This window comes from Leiobunum rupestre, chromosome 2 (genome assembly GCF_980474605.1).
Source record: "Leiobunum rupestre chromosome 2, qqLeiRupe1.1.hap1, whole genome shotgun sequence".
Taxonomy (NCBI): domain Eukaryota; kingdom Metazoa; phylum Arthropoda; class Arachnida; order Opiliones; family Sclerosomatidae; genus Leiobunum; species Leiobunum rupestre.
In genome coordinates, this window is record NC_143385.1 from 27,083,640 (window position 1) to 27,102,219 (window position 18,580).

At 43.3% G+C, this 18,580-nt stretch overlaps 11 non-coding genes across 11 annotated transcripts; all 11 read left to right on the top strand.

Moving 5' to 3' along the window:
• The first annotated feature begins 15,664 nt into the window (after positions 1 to 15,664).
• TRNAW-CCA (transfer RNA tryptophan (anticodon CCA)) lies at positions 15,665 to 15,736 on the top strand. The gene has a single exon. It is a non-coding gene; the product is annotated as a tRNA-Trp (tRNA).
• A 65-nt stretch (positions 15,737 to 15,801) lies between these two features.
• On the top strand, positions 15,802 to 15,873 carry TRNAW-CCA (transfer RNA tryptophan (anticodon CCA)). The gene has a single exon. It is a non-coding gene; the product is annotated as a tRNA-Trp (tRNA).
• Positions 15,874 to 16,059: 186 nt separating this feature from the next.
• On the top strand, positions 16,060 to 16,131 carry TRNAW-CCA (transfer RNA tryptophan (anticodon CCA)). Its single transcript has one exon. It is a non-coding gene; the product is annotated as a tRNA-Trp (tRNA).
• Positions 16,132 to 16,607: 476 nt separating this feature from the next.
• Positions 16,608 to 16,679, top strand: TRNAW-CCA (transfer RNA tryptophan (anticodon CCA)). Its single transcript has one exon. It is a non-coding gene; the product is annotated as a tRNA-Trp (tRNA).
• A 65-nt stretch (positions 16,680 to 16,744) lies between these two features.
• On the top strand, positions 16,745 to 16,816 carry TRNAW-CCA (transfer RNA tryptophan (anticodon CCA)). Its single transcript has one exon. It is a non-coding gene; the product is annotated as a tRNA-Trp (tRNA).
• Positions 16,817 to 16,881: 65 nt separating this feature from the next.
• TRNAW-CCA (transfer RNA tryptophan (anticodon CCA)) lies at positions 16,882 to 16,953 on the top strand. The gene has a single exon. It is a non-coding gene; the product is annotated as a tRNA-Trp (tRNA).
• Positions 16,954 to 17,140: 187 nt separating this feature from the next.
• On the top strand, positions 17,141 to 17,212 carry TRNAW-CCA (transfer RNA tryptophan (anticodon CCA)). The gene has a single exon. It is a non-coding gene; the product is annotated as a tRNA-Trp (tRNA).
• Positions 17,213 to 17,825: 613 nt separating this feature from the next.
• Positions 17,826 to 17,897, top strand: TRNAW-CCA (transfer RNA tryptophan (anticodon CCA)). The gene has a single exon. It is a non-coding gene; the product is annotated as a tRNA-Trp (tRNA).
• A 65-nt stretch (positions 17,898 to 17,962) lies between these two features.
• Positions 17,963 to 18,034, top strand: TRNAW-CCA (transfer RNA tryptophan (anticodon CCA)). The gene has a single exon. It is a non-coding gene; the product is annotated as a tRNA-Trp (tRNA).
• Positions 18,035 to 18,221: 187 nt separating this feature from the next.
• TRNAW-CCA (transfer RNA tryptophan (anticodon CCA)) lies at positions 18,222 to 18,293 on the top strand. Its single transcript has one exon. It is a non-coding gene; the product is annotated as a tRNA-Trp (tRNA).
• Positions 18,294 to 18,495: 202 nt separating this feature from the next.
• TRNAW-CCA (transfer RNA tryptophan (anticodon CCA)) lies at positions 18,496 to 18,567 on the top strand. The gene has a single exon. It is a non-coding gene; the product is annotated as a tRNA-Trp (tRNA).
• The last annotated feature ends 13 nt before the right edge of the window (positions 18,568 to 18,580 follow it).

The window sequence follows — 18,580 nt, forward strand, 5'->3', positions numbered from 1 at the left end:
ATTGTTACTGAAGCGATCGCTTAGTTTAAACTTAACAAATTGTAATTTATCAAATCTCTTATTTAACAATTTAGAGCTAGTTGGTTTTTTATTACCCCATTGACTCTCTCCTTCCGTGCAAGAGATGTCATCTTTTATGTAAATTACCTTTTCCACTTTACAATCCCAAAAGAAAAATAATTCTGCACTGATATGTTTGCATACTCCTCCGGTACCACATGGGCATTGGCAATAGCCTTGTAAAACAAAACCACTTTGGCTATGAAGTTCAAGTTGCACTTTATATTCTTTTGAACTGTACGATGATATTACTAGACATTTTATATAAAGAGATGAACTAGTCGGAACAGGGCATAAAAACACTTGTTGAACTTTTCTGGCTTTCCAGATGCTTAGTGGCTTTGTGTAATTGAAAATAGTCGAATTTTACATTAAGTCCGTAGTCTGTAGGAAGATATTTGAGTTGCTTCGTCCAAGGGCCATCAGGATATCCTTTCAAATTTACTACTTTTTTAGGTTGAGTTTCATTAGATTTATCAGTAGGCCCATCTACTACTGATGTTAGGCACAACTTTCGTTTAACTGATTCTTTATTTAAGTTGCCAGTAGCCTGTCTAAATTTTACATTTACAGGACTTTCTTGCAAGACCTGGGAAATAGGTGTAGGTGTGACAGCCTTTTCACTTGTAGAATTACTGAATCCAGGGCTTCTTGAATTTTTTTGATTTTCTTTCTCAAACCCAATGGTATAAGGGCTAAGCCTTGGACATGGCTTTGAAAGTTTTTGGACTTGGCTTGACTTTAATTCTTCCATGGTAAATTGCTAATAGCGTTCCAAAGATAAAATCTAATCCAATGAAATAAAATAAAAATATAGGGCCTACTAGTATATAGAAACAATCTAATTTAGGCTTACCTTAAAAAGTTCAGCAGTCTCTAGGCTCTAGCTGCTCAGCCTGCTCTAGCCGACGCGAAACCGTAATGACCTATGAGGACACAAAATGCGCTTGCGCAGACTCGTACATCGTTTGGGGGTCGCAAAAGAAATAAGGGGAAAACAAGTTGAGGGAGATTTATTTAACCGCCTATTTAGTTATTATTTACAAAAATCTTAAACGTGGCCGTTCGAATTCACTTTTGATAAGAAAATATCCTCCATTCCAAAAACTTGGGGGTGGAAGGGGGGGGGGCTACACTTGAAAGATAATCTTTATTATAAAAACCCCTTCGTCTTACTGGCCTCTGCAAACGAAACCCTGTTAAGCCGGCCGAGTGGTAAAGTCTGCGAGTATGGGTAGTGGCCTATCTTTTTCCGCGCTATTCTGTGGTCGAGAAAACCTGTTAGCTCGGTCTCTCCGAGTCTTTATACTCAGTCCTGGCAGCAGTAGGTAACATTGTAAAAGCTAGGAGGGGGAATGCGGCAAGTTTTTCGACACTCCCGGACTTTCCGCCGTTTTGCGAGGCCAGGTGGTCTTTCGGTCTAATTCTGGCATGGGGAAACGGGTACCACGGAATTTCTCGCATGGGAAAATGGGGGAGGGAGTGCATTACTGGGGAGTTTGGGACGAGAGAGCAAGACAAGTTTTTGTTATTTTAGCGAGGGAAAAGGGTACCCTGTAATTCTGGCATGGGGAAAAGGGGCAGGGAGGCCTTACTGGGGTGGAGTGCCTCGAAAAACACAACTAGCTGAGGGCCCGCCCGTATGGTGGGCTTCTCGGCTAGTATATATTCAGGAGCGCTTGGTACGTTGGTCGTTCGTTCGTGCTTGCTTTTGGTTACTCAGTTAGGAAGACGAAGGTGGGGCGGCCAAGAGCAAGCGGTCCGCGGAACAGAAGGAAACCGAGACTGCCTTTCGCTTCGTTACTGAGGTGGTTCGACTATAAACAGCGTGGCCCGTGGGACAGAGGTAAATCGGGGCTCAAGGACGAGCGTATTTTTATTTGTTCGTCATGAGAGTAAATCAGCCATTGGATACAGGGGTTTAAAGGGTTACAGGGGGGTTTGGGGAAGAATTGAATTATTTTTGCGGGGAAAAGGGTACCACGGTAAATATCACAAGGGAAAAGTGGGGCGGGTGGGGGGGACCACGGTAATTATCACATGGGGAAAAAGGGGAGGAAGGGCGTTACTGGGGTGGTTCTACTATGGGGAAAATGGTACCATGGCAATTATCGCATGGTAAAAAGGGGGAGGGGCCTTACTGGGGGGTCGACTATGGGGAAAAAGGGTGCCACGGGAGTTATCCCATGGGAAAAAGGGGGAGGGGGGCTTACTGGGGTGGAGTGCCTCGAAACACACAACTAGCCTGTAAGGCGGGCTTCTCGGTTAGTATAATATGTTAACAATCAGGTAACTAAGTGAGCACAGAGATAATGTCATTCAGGCCCGTCTTAAGACCTTTTGGGGTCCTGGGTTAAATTATTTCTTAAGGCCTTTGCGATCCACAACGGTCAGCCTTTGTATGTCCGTTGTCTAAATTCAACTACACAAGAAATTGTTGGTACCGTATGATACGCGATGTGGCGATGAGTGAATTTTTTTTAGACGTAACTAAAAGATACATAATATTAAATGAGCTTAAATAATATTGAACCAACTAAACCCTTATCCCTAGATTTGAGGCTGTATGGCTGGCAATTCTGAGGCCCCTAAACTGGCTGGGGACCCTGGGCTGAAGCCCATTTAGCCCATGCCTTAAGATGGCCCTGAGGTCATTATGACCATGACTAGTTGTGTACCTCTGTGTAAAAATACGGCTAGTTTTGTCTTTTGGTCGCCACCTAGGGGAATTCCTTATTTTCTAGACCAACCCAAGCCATCACCATGGTTACGGACAGAGCTATGGTTTCAAAAATGCTCCCCAATTACCATGGGGAGAGAATAAGTATTGTTATTTCAATTTATATCCTAATATACGGTCTTAAAATGTTAATTATGGAAAGTCCACTACTAAAATTAGATTATTAACAAGTTGTTTAATTTAGAGGATGTTATATCTCTTTTCTAACTACTGCTTCTTGCAGAGCTCTCGACAGGAGTTGTTGGAAATTTTACTTTTAGAGTGAAATAGAGCACACGACGACGCAATACGCAGTTAAGACCAAAGTACAGCTAGATTTTTCTACCGTGTAGCTTCGCTCTGCAGGCTAAATTATAACATCGGCATTAAATATAAAATGGATATTGAATACAAATATTTTGATAGCTTATTGAAATGATGAGCGTAAAATCCACTTAATTGGCTTTCGAAAGTTAAATCAGGAAGCCATTTTTAATTGTCTTACCTTTTAAAAACATCTTGCGAAGTTGTAACCGGTATAACGATTTCAACCAATTTCGTTAAAAAAATTGTTAAATATCAGTAATTTTTGGTTTAAATACATACGACATATAAAAGTAATTAAAAGTCCACCTATTCCCTAGTTTAAAAACCCCGGGTTTGAACTATAAACCCCAAACCTGGCGCCATCTATAGTTTAAACCAGGTAATCCCCTCAAGGTCAAGGAAAGACCACAAGGGTTTTTATCAACACCCCCCCCTCTATTCTCTTTATCGCTTTTTGTTATAATTAAGTCAACACGGGGCGATATATAAAGCCGTGACGGTTATAATATTATTAGAAGATTTAAGTTTGAAGACGACTCGAGAGGCTTAAGTACTGCCGAGCGGGACCGGTGAAAAGTAAGCCCGGGCTGAAGTTCAGTAGAGAATCGGTGGTGATTTCAATCCTTTTGGTGTAAATTATTAACGTTGATTGTGATTTAGAGTGTAGTGTTAAGTGCGTGGTTAAGACGACTAAAGGCAAACGACCCTGAAGAAAACTTAAGTCTATTTTTTCATTTAAATTGTAATTTTTGTGATAATTCAAAGTGTCATATTCAATGGTTAAATAATTGTTCGTGAGCAAGGTTTAATTCGGTGGTTAAATACGATAATTAATAACAAGGGTAATTAAATTGATGATAAAGTGTATCAAAGTTAAAGTCTACGTGCCAAATAAAATCTATATTTCATTGACCTTGACTGTATTACTTTTCACTCAACTCCACAATTCATCAGCACGGTTATCCCGAACAATATAAATTTCGATGTAACGGCGGACGAGTGAGTCTCGTTTGATTTATTTGCGCGGGAGTGGCGAAATTGAACAACATTGTAGATCCCTCCTACAAAATCGGCACGATTTACCCTAAATTTTCGCCCCAAAACTGAAACGTCTTTATAACGTGGCGCAGTCGACAGGATAACTGATTTTAAGCTGTTGAATCACAGAGAGAGTGAAAAATTACGGTGTCAAAATGTTAAAAATTGCAACTAATTTCGGAATAGTAATCATAGTTAAGAGGTTAAGTTACTTTGTGTCGATGCTCACAGTGTAAACGCCCTAGACACACGTGACAAGTAACGTTAGTATTCAATGCGCAGTGTGATTAACCAAATTGTGTAGGTCCTCGACCTTCACTGTCCATAAACTGAGCGCACCCAAGTTGCTTTTGATTCCAGTGTGTTAAGGACGGTTAGTGTTAAAATTTGTTGAGTGTCGTATATAAAATAAGAATTAACCAGTGCAAGTGTTTCTATTGTCGAACTATTGTTACTCTAAATTAGCATAAATGAAAAAAATTCTAAATACTTTTAGATAAATTGTTTTAGGTATTGATACAAATTGTGTAGCCCAACGAGCTTTATTTACCCTAACCTCAAATAGGGCCGCAATGTGTATTTAATTATTTTTTATGTAAATTGTTATACCCCCTACAATGTCTTGGAGAGCTCGTCCAGAGCCATTCTCTCTCTCAAGTTCACCCCCTAACAATGTCAATAACACCTTAGAAAATCGATCAAATATTGGTGACAATCCTATGGCGCAAGCAGGTGTCTCTAGTGATTTAGTTCGCTGTCTAGAACAATTAGAACTTTCTGATAGTGATCGGAATCACGCTCGTAATACAGGGTGTCTCAATTTGCTGGATCAGGCCATTTTTCTCAAAATGTATTTATGCAGGGTTCTGAAATTTTCAGGATTTATTTGTTAGGTATGGAAGGCTTTGGTTACTAAATTTCAGATAAATCGAACGATTTTGTGCCGTTTTGGAAAATTTATTTTTTCACCGGTACGTGTCACGCAAAATGTTTCAATAGCAAAGTTGTAGGGCATAGTCGAAAGTGTAAAAATAATTTTGGTTCGGTTGAAAAAGACCTATTTTTCACTGAGTTTGGAGGTCGGGGAAAAAAACAAGTTGTACTAGCAGGCAATAGCCTTTAACGAATTGTAGGTAACATGCATTTCAGTTATAAGATTTCGAAAAATAAACAAATAATAATTATCCCAAGTGACAAATGTTTTTTAATGACTTCTACAAAATGTTTTCAAAAATTCCACCTTCTGATGCTATGCACGATGTTGCATATTGCGAAATGCTCCCCGAACCATTTCTGGAGTCACCCGGCGACATGCTTCGATGATTCTTTGTCGTAAATCTTCAACGCTCGTCACAGGTGTTTGGTATACGTAATCCTTTACAAATCCCCAAAGAAAAAAGTCGAGTGGTGTTAGATCAGGGGATCTTGCAGGCCAACGAACAGGACCAGTTCTTCCGATCTATCTTCCAGGAAACTCGTCGTTTAGATATGCAACCACGTCACGATATTGGTGAGGTGGCGCCCCATCTTGCTGCAACTAGATGCGTCTGTGCTCGGCCAGAGGAATGTCGTCCAACACGTTGGATATTTCATTTTGAAGGAACTCCAAGTAGTTTTGACCGTTCAGACGATTTGGCAGGAAGAACGGGCCAATAATTCTGTCGCCTAACAGACCAGCCCACACATTTAAGCGAAACTGCACTTGGTGGCGGTGAGGAAATCCCCAGTGTGGATTCTCGTAGTCCCACATATGTTGGTTTTGACGGTTGAAAGGCCCATCTCTTCCGAATGAACATTCGTCGGACATCAGTAGTTGATCGTGAAAATCCTGGTGTGCGTCAGCCATGAGGCAAAAACAATTGCAGAAGTCGAGTTGGCGCTGTCTATCACCGTCATGCAGTCCTTGGTGAAGTGTCGCTCGATAAGGATGAAAATGGTGTCTTTTGAGTGTTCTCCAAACGTAGTTTCGATCCAACCCTAAGTCAAAGCTGGCAGTCTTGACGCTGGCTCGAGGCACGGCCGTCTCGAGATCTGCTTCGCGCTCATAGCGGCCCAGGCAAAGATTTCCTCTCCTATGTATTTCCGCGAATACCTTCTTTTAACACTAGGAGCGCTGTCTGAGCCCCCCTTAAATGTAAAAAATTAGCGGGATATTTAATAGTTTTCTATGGCGGTAAATTCAACTAGTTAATCCTTTTTGCATTGTTTTTCAAAAACTTCTGGAAAGTTTGGGATGTACAACTTATAATTTGATCTTTATCTAATAAGTTTTCATTTAAAACATTTATTTAATTAAAGTAATATGCTTATATTGAGTTTTATTAGTTCATTGCTAAGCCTAACCAAAGTTTTTCACAGGATTCAAGTTTTTAAGTTTTCAAACCAGTATTTGCATTTATTTTATCAGAATTTTAAATAAACAACCACAATATTATTCATATTATTTAAAAAATAGCTTTATTATTCTTTAAATTAAGTTCACATTTCTCAAACTTTAGTTTTAAAATATTGCCAATTTTTAAGATGCAAAAATGCCCACCACAAAAATTTGTTGCGTTCCATTCTGTGAATCTAAAAAATATATATCTAGAAAAGTTGAGTGTAAGGCGAGCAATAGATATATTTTCAACTCCTGTCATAGTGGCTTTGGAATACCTAATGAACTACCAAGGAAGTCATCCACAAGCGCACAGTTTAAAACAGTGGGTTCTACTATCACTTATATGAAAGTTATTCAAAAGTGGTATGACATTCACAATGTAGCCACTATGAGTCTTGGATACAGGTCCTGAAATCAGAACAAGTGTCCATTTTTCTATGTTAATGACGAGAGACTGGCTTGGCTAGAAAATGATTTTCCTCAATATCTAGAAAAAGTTCAAACCAACTGCGAGAAGAAAATATTGAAAAGGAAACACATGAATCTATTAGAATAACTTCATTGTCTACAAAATCTTGCGTGTCATACCTCCTTAAATCTGGTTTCCAGAAAATGAAATAACTTGTGCATAAGCCTCTTTCTCGAAAAGTACTTCCAAATTTCAATCACTATTTTCATTCATAGTGATCTACCAAGTGACAGTTAGTTAATTAATCCATGCCAGTATAAATTATCATTATATGTTAACTCATATTCCACCTAGTCAACACATGTACATGGACGTACCTGTATAAATTATTATTATTATTATTATTCAACTAGTCAATATTTGAATAAATAATCATACTATGTTAAACAATATTCCAACTAATCCTGTATAAATTATCATTATAATACATCATCCCATATCCCAACTAATATGTATTATTAAACTTATTTTGGCTCTTAAAAAAACAAGTCAATACCTTAATAATAAGCTTTTACATATTCTTAAAGATAAGTCCCATTTGTTTTCTTTTAAAATTAATTTATTTTACTAATTTAATTAAATTTTTAAACATTAATACAAAACAAAGGCCTCTGGAAGTTACTACATAACAATAATGCAGCTGTAAGGAGAACCAAGTGTTTATGTTTACATTTTTATACAGAAAACGTCGACGGCGACTTCTGGCTCCAGAATCACCAAATTTTAATAACGTTTTTCAAAACTTTACTTTGCATTAAAAAATCTCAAGAGGTGTTAACGTTTTTATTATTAATTAACTTAAATATTACTAAAAAAATATTTTACAAAAAATTACACATTACGCGATAATAATTGAAATTCCAAAGTTCCGCGCAGTTATTCCCATTCGATAACATGGCTACGAGTTTTCTGAAGGGGGGGGGGGGGGCTACACTACCGCCAAAAAATGATGGGAGAAGTTTTTGAACTAATTTTCCATACGTGATTTTCGTACGATCGCCTGGGCCGCTATGAGCGCGAAGCAGATCTCGAGACGGCCGTGCTCGAGGATAGGTGACGAAGTAGGCAAGTATGGTGTTTTCCATGTCGATGTCCTGGAGACCACGACCACGAAACCTCGGATTGATATTACCATAGTTGTCGAAGTCGCGGACCACTCTAAGAACCGCCGTATGACTTGGTCTGCAATTGGGAAATCTTCGTCTAAATAACTGACTTACTAGAGTAGCATTACAACGACCTTCTCCGTAAAATAATTCTAGCATATGAGCGCGCTGATCTCGAGTGTAAAGAGGTATACTGACAACAATCGGCCAAGCTGAGATAATGTTTTAACTTTGAAATGTAAACGCTTTAAATACTACTCGGGCAATTGATATTTCACGTTAAAAAACAACAAAAGGAAAATAAGCGTAATTTTTGGTCTACAAATCTTTGTTTGATGATCTTACTCGTAACCACGTCTTTGTCTACTTTGTCTAATTAGGTGTTGAACGTAATAATTTTCTTTAACAATAACTTCTTGCAGATCTGATTATTAACTACATAGCTGAAAGCATAAGTTCCCTACAATAAATGTACATGTGTGTTGTGATTATGTACGATTGTTTACGTTAAAGGCTATTGCCTGCTAGTAGAACTTGTTTTTCCCCCGACCTCCAAACTCAGGGAAAAATAGGTCTTTTTCCACCGAACCAAAATTATTTTTTACACTTTCGACTATGCCCTACAACTTTCTATTGAAACATTTTGCGTGACACCTACCGGTGAAAAAATAAATTTTCCAAAACGGCACAAAATCGAACCCTAGCATAAATACATTTTGAGAAAAACGGCCGGATCGAGCAAATTGAGACACCCTGTATATTCCGACGAAGGGAAGGGATAAATACGCCCAGATTACCTAATTACCCTCGGAGAATTGGGCCGGAAGCAGTTAGTTGTCCCGTTATTAATACGCCACAGACCACAGAATCTCAGCCCCCTCTTAATACGACTAGTATACAATTTCCTACACTTCAGCTAGGTAGAAACTACCCATGCGTTAACCAGAATTCTCCTTCTGTGCCAATTAGTACGTACCAAGGCCCAGTGGGTACCCGTGTGGCACCGACAGTTGCGAGTTATTCAGGTAATAGTGGAATTCCTAGCCCGGTTACTCAAATAGGCCAAACCAATTATCCCGTAGTTTCGCAAGGTAATATAGCCAATAATTTATCGTATAGTGCCCCACCCTTGCCACAATTTTTTCAGCAGGTGAACCCTCCACCTGGTTATCAACAAACCAACCTATCCCAACCTGCTAATTTTTCCCAGTTTAGTAATCAACAACCAATGCCCCCGTATTTAGTATCCCAAACATCTATCCCTAGAGCTAGTAATGTATCAAGCTATATAGGCAACCCGCAATTTTCAGCCCAAAATAGACCGGTTATGCCCTCTGTTGTACCAATCCAAGCTCAACCACAATTACTACAGCCATCAGTTGTCCCTAGTCAAAGTTACTGGCAAATGCCAGTGGAGATGAACATTCCGATTCTAAAGATAGTTTACTTGAATATCAAGACGTTATGCGCATATCCGAAGATGATCTACTTAGAATTCTGCCACTACTATAAGAAGGTCAAGCCAAGACCTGGTACCGTAGAAATAGGGCTTTAATTCAGTCCCGAAGAGACTTTGAAACCCTCTTTGATCAGCAATTTCTTGCAGGATTCTATAATTTTAAAATATGGTGTCGCATTTATGAGTCCAGACAAAAAGTTGGAAAATTGGCAGAGACGTATGTAGAAAAGTTGATAGCCTTATATAATCAGCTATCCGATACTAATCGTCCCTCGGAAATTATGATTATACAACAGATTCGAATGGGTCTCTTACCAAAAGATAATGCGTTATTACAGTCTAATGTGATGTATACCTTAAGAGATTTGCAGATGGCCGTCATGTACGCTGAACCAATCGTACAAGCATTTGGGGGTCCTGAGCCTTACCAACCCTCGGCAAGGGCTAGTCCCCAAATTGGGTATACTACTAACCAACAATTGCAAAGACGTCCTAGAGTAGCTGGAGCTTGTTATTGATGTGGATCAACTGAGCACCACAGTCGCTACTGCCCGGAAAATGCAAAGCCAGTACAATCAATCGACGACCCAAGGATTTCTGCCCTCCAAGACATGTCCAATTAACGAATGGAGTTGGTTCCACCCAGTGGCGGATTATCCAATAGGCTGAGTAGGCTTAAGCCTACGGGCCCGGAGGATAAATGGGCCCGGTAGGATTTTTCTAGAAGGGCCCTCGAGAATAAATAATCCACAATTAACCCAAAATATAAAAGTATTTAAGCTTTAAGTTGGAAAAACATTGTTGGAAAATTGTCCAAACACAAATTTTTGTTATAGCGTTTTCTACTCATTGTCAGATTTCATTTCAACAACCGCCGCTAAGATCGTCTGTATTATCTTCGTTTTGTAGTATAACCGGATTCATGAAAACTTAATATTTTTGATAATACTACTCTGCTTATTGATTTTATCTATATAGTATAATCCAAGCTAGAGGCTTGCGCCGCCGCTAAACGCCGCCGCCGTCGATAATTTTGAACGCGCCGATCGCGCCGCCGCCGATTGTTCGAAAATCGGTGCACGCCGCCGCTGCCGCCGCCGATACAAAGAACGGCGCGCCGCTGTATCTTTTTTCTTTATAGACTTTTTTGGTATATTAAGCTTGGTTTTCATTTACGCGAAAATAATTACATTTGATTATGACGTCGAACGTCAAATTTTGGTTTTCGGATTTCGGTCGACGCAGAGTACATAGCTGCACACTAAGACTTGGTCTCGGGCTCAGTCTCACCAAATGTTTTTTATTGCCCTTAGTCTCGTCTCGGTCTCACAATAATTTCCCCAAAAACTTAAGAGCTCGTCCACAAGCCCGGACAGGTGACAAATTCAGCATGGTTAGCAGAACCCTACTACTGATGGTCGCACCCTCGACTCTAGCCACTCATCCCGACAAAAGGCGCAGCAATGGGACGACCAGCCCGCCACTGTGGGATAGAGAGCGGATGCTGTAGGAACTCCAGCCGACACCCCACCTATGGAGGCAGGGAGTCGAGCCCTTTGGAGAGAGCTCCTAAAGGGGAACGACGAGCACACAGCAGTCCAAGTAACCCGGCACAGCTAGCACCAGAGATCCCGGCGTGAGTCGAAAAGGCCGGGAAACAGGACCGCCGTGCCCTCATACGGAGGCCCGCCGCCCCACAGCAGGCTACCCAATCCGCCGAGGCGGCCAGTTTGCACGGACCCTCTCCGTTAGCCCGAACCGAAGCTCAGTATCCAGCCCCTACCTGACCGAAGTCGGAGGTGGAGATAGGACCATGTGACCAAAGCTAACATCTCCCAGTGCGCCACCGCCCTTATGGGTTACAAGAGCCGGACCCCGACTTCCCGGTAAAGCCACCAGTTATTGCACACTCTGACCCGTTAAGGGCCCCACTTTACCAATAGGATTCCAAAGGAATTCAGAACCCGAGTGGCCAATAACCAGTATAATGGTACTACAGGAGCCACCTCAGGTGGACGGGAGGACTGTCATTTAAGAAAACCAGCACCCACCACCTACCCTAATTCAAGTGGGCGTTGTTATAGAAGGCAGACCAGAACTCAGTAAACCGAGCAATGACCAGACAAGGGCTGTCAAACCTCATGAAATTCATTCGCCGATAATGCGTGAAACAACTGCAAAGGATCCAATAGTTCCGGATCGAGTCCAAACTACCACGATTCACCAAACTAAAGAAACGGATTGTGAAAATCAACTTTTGAACTCCATTACTAGTTCAATAGACCAAATCAATCCATACTATTCGAACAATCGACGTCACGAACGAAAACCAGAGACTAATACTTATGTAGAAACTCTCACTACAAAGTCATCAGAAAGACCAATTCTAGAACGTGGAACTGTCAACAAAATGCCCTCACCACAAACTGAGGCTCGAAAACCTAATGTTGACTACGCTGGAGGCTCTGGTAACGGTACTGAAATTACTAAAGATCTAACTAATGAAGTTTTTGTTTTCAAGGGTACTACCCCGACCCGTTCCATGAACATTTCTAGTTCTGTTACATCAAGAAACCCGTTTTCCATTCCTTCGATTATAAATCCGCTTATAATCGAGTCTACCATCAAGCGAGGAAAGGAGTTACTTCAGGGAAAGCATAACGAAGGTAGCCCTTACGTAGCTGTGTATCTAAACAACCAACCGATTCAAGCACTCTTGGACACCGGATCTCAGCTTTCCTGTATCGACACTGAAGTCTTCAAGAAGTTATACCCGAATTATCCTATTTACGAGTTGCCTAGAAGCAGGTCTCAACTAGCCACTCAACATGTATACGCCAAGAAAGCAGGAACAGTAACCCGGGCGATGCAACTCAACAGCCCAAACGGAGCAACGCTTCATTTTTCTTTCTACCTGCTGAAAGAGTCCTCCTTTCCTATCATACTAGGATACGACTGGTTGGTCGAGATGGAAGCCTGCTTGGATTGCAGATCCAGTAACCTCATCATTCTATTTAATGGAAATGAACTGAGTATCCCACTAACGGCTGAAGACCATGCAAAGAAAACAACTACGCCAGAGCCGGGCACCGACAATTTCACCGATGCCAAGAAAGAACAAGTAACTTATTCCAATAACTCTGAACTAACTAGTGTTTCTCTTCCAACTCCAGAAGAGCTCGGTACCACAACCATCACGGAAACGCCAACGGTCACAATGATTACCGCTATTTCATCATCATCATCATCTGACGGCCGGAACCCTAATTTATGTCCACCGACAAAGCAGGCCGGGCTAATATCGACGACTACCTGCCCTCGAACAACTCTTCCTCCTCCTACGATTCGAGCAAAATCAGAGACCGACGAGAAATATCAATGGAAGCCAGAAATAGATCCTGGACCGAGGCTTTCCAGCATCACCCCTGGCGTCTTTTCAGTGCCAACCAGTCCTCAAAACCTTCCGGTCCAGACGTCAACAACCAAGTCGTTTTGTGACTATGACTCCGATAAAGCCAACGGAACTAATGAACTAACAAAGCAAACAATGATTCTCTTACAGAATGCAATAATTTAAAAATGGCCAGATAGTTCTCCAGAACCACGACAACAACGGCAACGTCCACAATATCGACCAGCTACCACGTATCGAATATCCAGGGAAGGCTGTCGCCTCTCAAATCCCTATGTTAGCCAGCCAGGTAAGAGATATTCCGCTTCGAGACCAGCAAAGAACCCTACTTTACTATCCGAAGTCGTGTCGCACACCCCTCCAACTGAAACCCGTTACTCAATTCCTGAAGACAACCCTAATTATCAGCCCAAACCAGAGTTAACACTAATAACAACCATAAGCAAAACCATCTGTGTGGTTCTTGCAATCCCTTATAACAAGATAAAACTGGGAAAATCCCCAAACGACAAAGTACATCCGCAAAGGGACCCTATTATATCCCCGATTCAAGATACCCAAAGTAGTATCCCACATATGAATGAGGATCTAATCACACAGCCGCCTAATCCACCCTTAATGGAACAGCAAACAACCGTCAGGGACCCAGTCATATCGAACCAATTAAGGGATAGGGTAAGAACGAGTTACGAGTCTGATTCCGCAATGTCCATTACAATGCCGGACCTCCAATACAGGAAAAGGGACATCAACAAGGGACAATGACTAGCTCCCAAAAATCAAACTAATAGCTATTCTTTTTCAACTCTAGGCGAACACATGGGTGAGGCACCAGTTCCTCGCACTCCCTTGCCTTGGGCTGATCCTTTCCCCTGTGCAAGCACTCCACGAGCAATGCAGGCAACCGCCAACCTGAAGAAACCCTATCTTCAGCCGGTGGAGGCACAAGTCCGAGCCAGCGCAGCCACTGGTCAAACACCACCATACCCAATACAAACAGTGGGAAGGACCAATCTTTCTCCGACAGCCAGTGTGTCAGAATTTATAGCCCGGTGTACCTAGTAACAGAGACCATACCACCGGAGGCCTATCATCATAGTGCCCTACGCCAGCGTCCACCTAGCCCGGACAGGTGACAAATCCAGCATGGGTAGCAGAACCCTACTACTGATGGTCGCACCTTTGACGCCAGCCACTCAACCCAGCAAAAGGTGCAGCAATGGGTGGTACAATCTTCACTTCGCACACAGCAGTGGGATTTAGAATGGATGCTATAACAACTCCAGCCGACACCCAATCTACGTAGTTAAGGAGCCAAACACTTTGGAGAGAGCTCCTAAAGGGGAACGACGAGCACACAGCAGCCCAAGTAACCCGGCACAGCTGGCACTGGAGATCCCGGTGGGCCCCAAAAGGCCGTGAAACAGGACCGCCGTGCCCGCATACGGAGGCCCGCCGCCCCACAGCAGGCTACCCAATACGCCGAGGCGGCCAACTTGCCTGGACCCACTCCGTTAGCCTGAACCGAAGTTCAGTATCCAGCCCAAACCTGACCGAAGTCGGAGGTGGAGATAGGACCATTTGATCAGAGCTAACATCTCCCAGTGCGCCACCGCCCTTATGGGTTACAAGAGCCGGACCCCGACTCCCCGGTAAAGCCACCAGTTATTGCACACTCTAACCCATTTAGGACCTGTTACTCGTGGTAATAAGCTTTAGACGATTGAAAAAGATTTTTCGGTTTTTGTCTAGATAAGAAGAAAGTGAATAACAATAGATCAAAGAAGAAGATAGCTATTTCTGAGAATTTCTCGCTCCCATCAAAGCCTTCGCCACAGCCTTCGTGTTCGAATAACGTCCGCGCCAGTTAGTTTTTCATTCGAGTAGTTAATTAGACATTTTATCGAGCTTGACCAGCATAATGGTACTGTTACTCGGTGGTGCAACGAAAGTGCGTCTGAGTCCCCAATAAAAACCTGCAAGTCGAACTTGACCAAAGCTGTTAAACCGTGGCTCGGTGGCGCAACGGTAGCGCGTCTGACTCCAGATCAAAAGGCTGCGTGTTCGAATCACGACCCTCTCAGTGAGGTTTTCATTCGAGTAATTCAGTACATATTTTGTCGATCCTGACCTGAGCATTGACACCTTGGCTCGGTGGCGCAACGGTAGCGCGTCCGACTCCAGATCAGAAGGCTGCGTGTTCGAATCACGTACGAGTCAGTTAGTTTTTCCTTCGAGTAATTCAGTACATATTTGGTCGAACTTGACCAAAGCTGTTAAACCGTGGCTCGGTGGCGCAACATTAGCGCGTCTAACTCCAGACCCGAAGACTGCGTGTTCGAATCACGTCCGAGTCAGATAGTTTTTCATTCGAGTAATTCAGTACATATTTTGTTGAACTTGACCAAAGTTATCGTACTGTGGCTCGGTGGCGCAACGGTAGCGCGTCTGACGCCAGTTCAGATGGCTGCGTGTTTGAATCACGTCCGAGTCAGTCAGTTTTTCCTTCGAGTAATACAGTACATATTTTGTCGAACTTGACCAAAGTTATTTACCGTGGCTCGGGTGTGCAACGGTAGCGCGTCTGCCTCCAGATCAGAAGGCTGCGTGTTCGAATCACGTCCGAGTCAGTTAGTTTATCCTTCGAGCAATTCAGTACATATTTTGCCGAACTTGAACAAAACCATTTACCGTGGCTCGGTGGCGCAACGGTAGCGCGTCTGACTCCAGATCAGAAGGCTGCGTGTTCGAATCACGTCCGAGTCAGTTAGTTTTTCCTTCGAGTAATTCAGTAAATATTTTGTCGATCCTGACCAAAGCTATTAAACCGTGGCTCGGTGGCGCAACGGTAGCGCGTCTGACTCCAGATCAGAAGGCTGCGTGTTCGAATCACGTCCGAGTCAGTTAGTTTTTCTTTCGAGTAATTCAGTAAATATTTTGTCGATCCTGACCAGAGCTTAAAACCGTGGCTCGGTGGCGCAACGGTAGCGCGTCTGACTACAGATCAGAATCACGTCCGAGTCAGTCTGTTTTTCCTTCGAGTAATTCAGTAAATATTTTGTCGATCCTGACCAGATCTTTGGCACCGTGGCTCGGTGGCGCAATGGTAGCGCGTCTGACTCCAGATCAGAAAGCTGCGTGTTCGAATCACGTCCGAGTCAGATAGTTTTTCCTTCGAGTAATTCAGTTAATATTTTGTCGATCCTGACCCGAGCTTTGACACCGTGGCTCTGTGGCGCAACGGTAGCGCGTCTGACTCCAGATCAGAAGGCTGCGTGTTCGAATCACGTCCGGGTCAGTTAGTTTTTTATTCGAGTAATTCAGTACATATTTGGTCGAACTTGACCACAGCTTTAGCACCGTGGCTCGGTGGCGCAATGGTAGCGCGTCCGACTCTAGATCAGAAGGCTGCGTGTTCGAATCAAGTCCGAGTCAGTTAGTTTTTCCTTCGAGTAATTCAGTAAATATTTTGTCGATCCTGACCAGAGCTTTGACACCGTGGCTCCGTGGCGCAACGGTAGCGCGTCTGACTCCAGATCAGAAGGCTGCGTGTTTGAATCACGTCCGGGTCAGTTAGTTTTTCCTTCGAGTATATCAGTACATATTTTGTCGAACTTGACCAAAGCTATTAAACCGTGGCTCGGTGGCGCAACGGTAGCGCGTCTGACTCCAGATCAGAAGGCTGCGTGTTCGAATCACGTCCGGGTCAGTTAGTTTTTCCTTCGAGTAATTCAGTACATATTTTGTCGAACTTGACCAAAGCTATTAAACCGTGGCTCGGTGGCGCAACGGTAGCGCGTCTGACTCCAGATCAGAAGGCTGCGTGTTCGAATCACGTCCGAGTCAGTTAGTTTTTCCTTCGAGTAATTCAGTAAATATTTTGTCGATCCTGACCAAAGCTATTAAACCGTGGCTCGGTGGCGCAACGGTAGCGCGTCTGACTCCAGATCAGAAGGCTGCGTGTTCGAATCACGTCCGAGTCAGTTAGTTTTTCTTTCGAGTAATTCAGTAAATATTTTGTCGATCCTGACCAGAGCTTTTACACCGTGGCTCGGTGGCGCAACGGTAGCGCGTCTGACTCCAGATCAGAATCACGTCCGAGTCAGTCTGTTTTTCCTTCGAGTAATTCAGTAAATATTTTGTCGATCCTGACCAGATCTTTGGCACCGTGGCTCGGTGGCGCAATGGTAGCGCGTCTGACTCCAGATCAGAAAGCTGCGTGTTCGAATCACGTCCGAGTCAGATAGTTTTTCCTTCGAGTAATTCAGTTAATATTTTGTCGATCCTGACCCGAGCTTTGACACCGTGGCTCTGTGGCGCAACGGTAGCGCGTCTGACTCCAGATCAGAAGGCTGCGTGTTCGAATCACGTCCGGGTCAGTTAGTTTTTTATTCGAGTAATTCAGTACATATTTGGTCGAACTTGACCACAGCTTTAGCACCGTGGCTCGGTGGCGCAATGGTAGCGCGTCCGACTCTAGATCAGAAGGCTGCGTGTTCGAATCAAGTCCGAGTCAGTTAGTTTTTCCTTCGAGTAATTCAGTAAATATTTTGTCGATCCTGACCAGAGCTTTGACACCGTGGCTCCGTGGCGCAACGGTAGCGCGTCTGACTCCAGATCAGAAGGCTGCGTGTTTGAATCACGTCCGGGTCAGTTAGTTTTTCCTTCGAGTATATCAGTACATATTTTGTCGATCCTGACCAGAGTTCTTACACCGTGGCTCGGTGGCGCAACGGTAGCGCGTCCGACTCCAGATCAAAAGACTGCGTGTTCAAATCACGTCCGGGTCAGTTAGTTTTTCCTTCGAGTAATTCAGTACATATTTTGTCGAACTTGACCAAAGCTATTAAACCGTGGCTCGGTGGCGCAACGGTAGCGCGTCTGACTCCAGATCAGAAGGCTGCGTGTTCGAATCACGTCCGAGTCAGTTAGTTTTTCCTTCGAGTAATTCAGTAAATATTTTGTCGATCCTGACCAAAGCTATTAAACCGTGGCTCGGTGGCGCAACGGTAGCGCGTCTGACTCCAGATCAGAAGGCTGCGTGTTCGAATCACGTCCGAGTCAGTTAGTTTTTCTTTCGAGTAATTCAGTAAATATTTTGTCGATCCTGACCAGAGCTTTTACACCGTGGCTCGGTGGCGCAACGGTAGCGCGTCTGACTCCAGATCAGAATCACGTCCGAGTCAGTCTGTTTTTCCTTCGAGTAATTCAGTAAATATTTTGTCGATCCTGACCAGAAATTTGACACCGTGGCTCGGTGGCGCAACGGTAGCGCGTCTGACTCCAGATCAGAAGGCTGCGTGTTCGAATCACGTCCGAGTCAGTTAGTTTTTCCTTCGAGTAATTCAGTAAAAATTTTGTCGATCCTGACCAGAGCTAAGACACCGTGGCTCGGTGACGCAACGGTAGCGCGTCTGACTCCAGATCAGAAGGCTGCGTGTTCGAATCACGTCCGGGTCAGTTAGTTTTTTATTCGAGTAATTCAGTACATATTTGGTCGAACTTGACCAGAGCTTTGGCACCGTGGCTCGGTGGCGCAATGGTAGCGCGTCTGACTCCAGATCAGAAAGCTGCGTGTTCGAATCACGTCCGAGTCAATTAGTTTTTCCT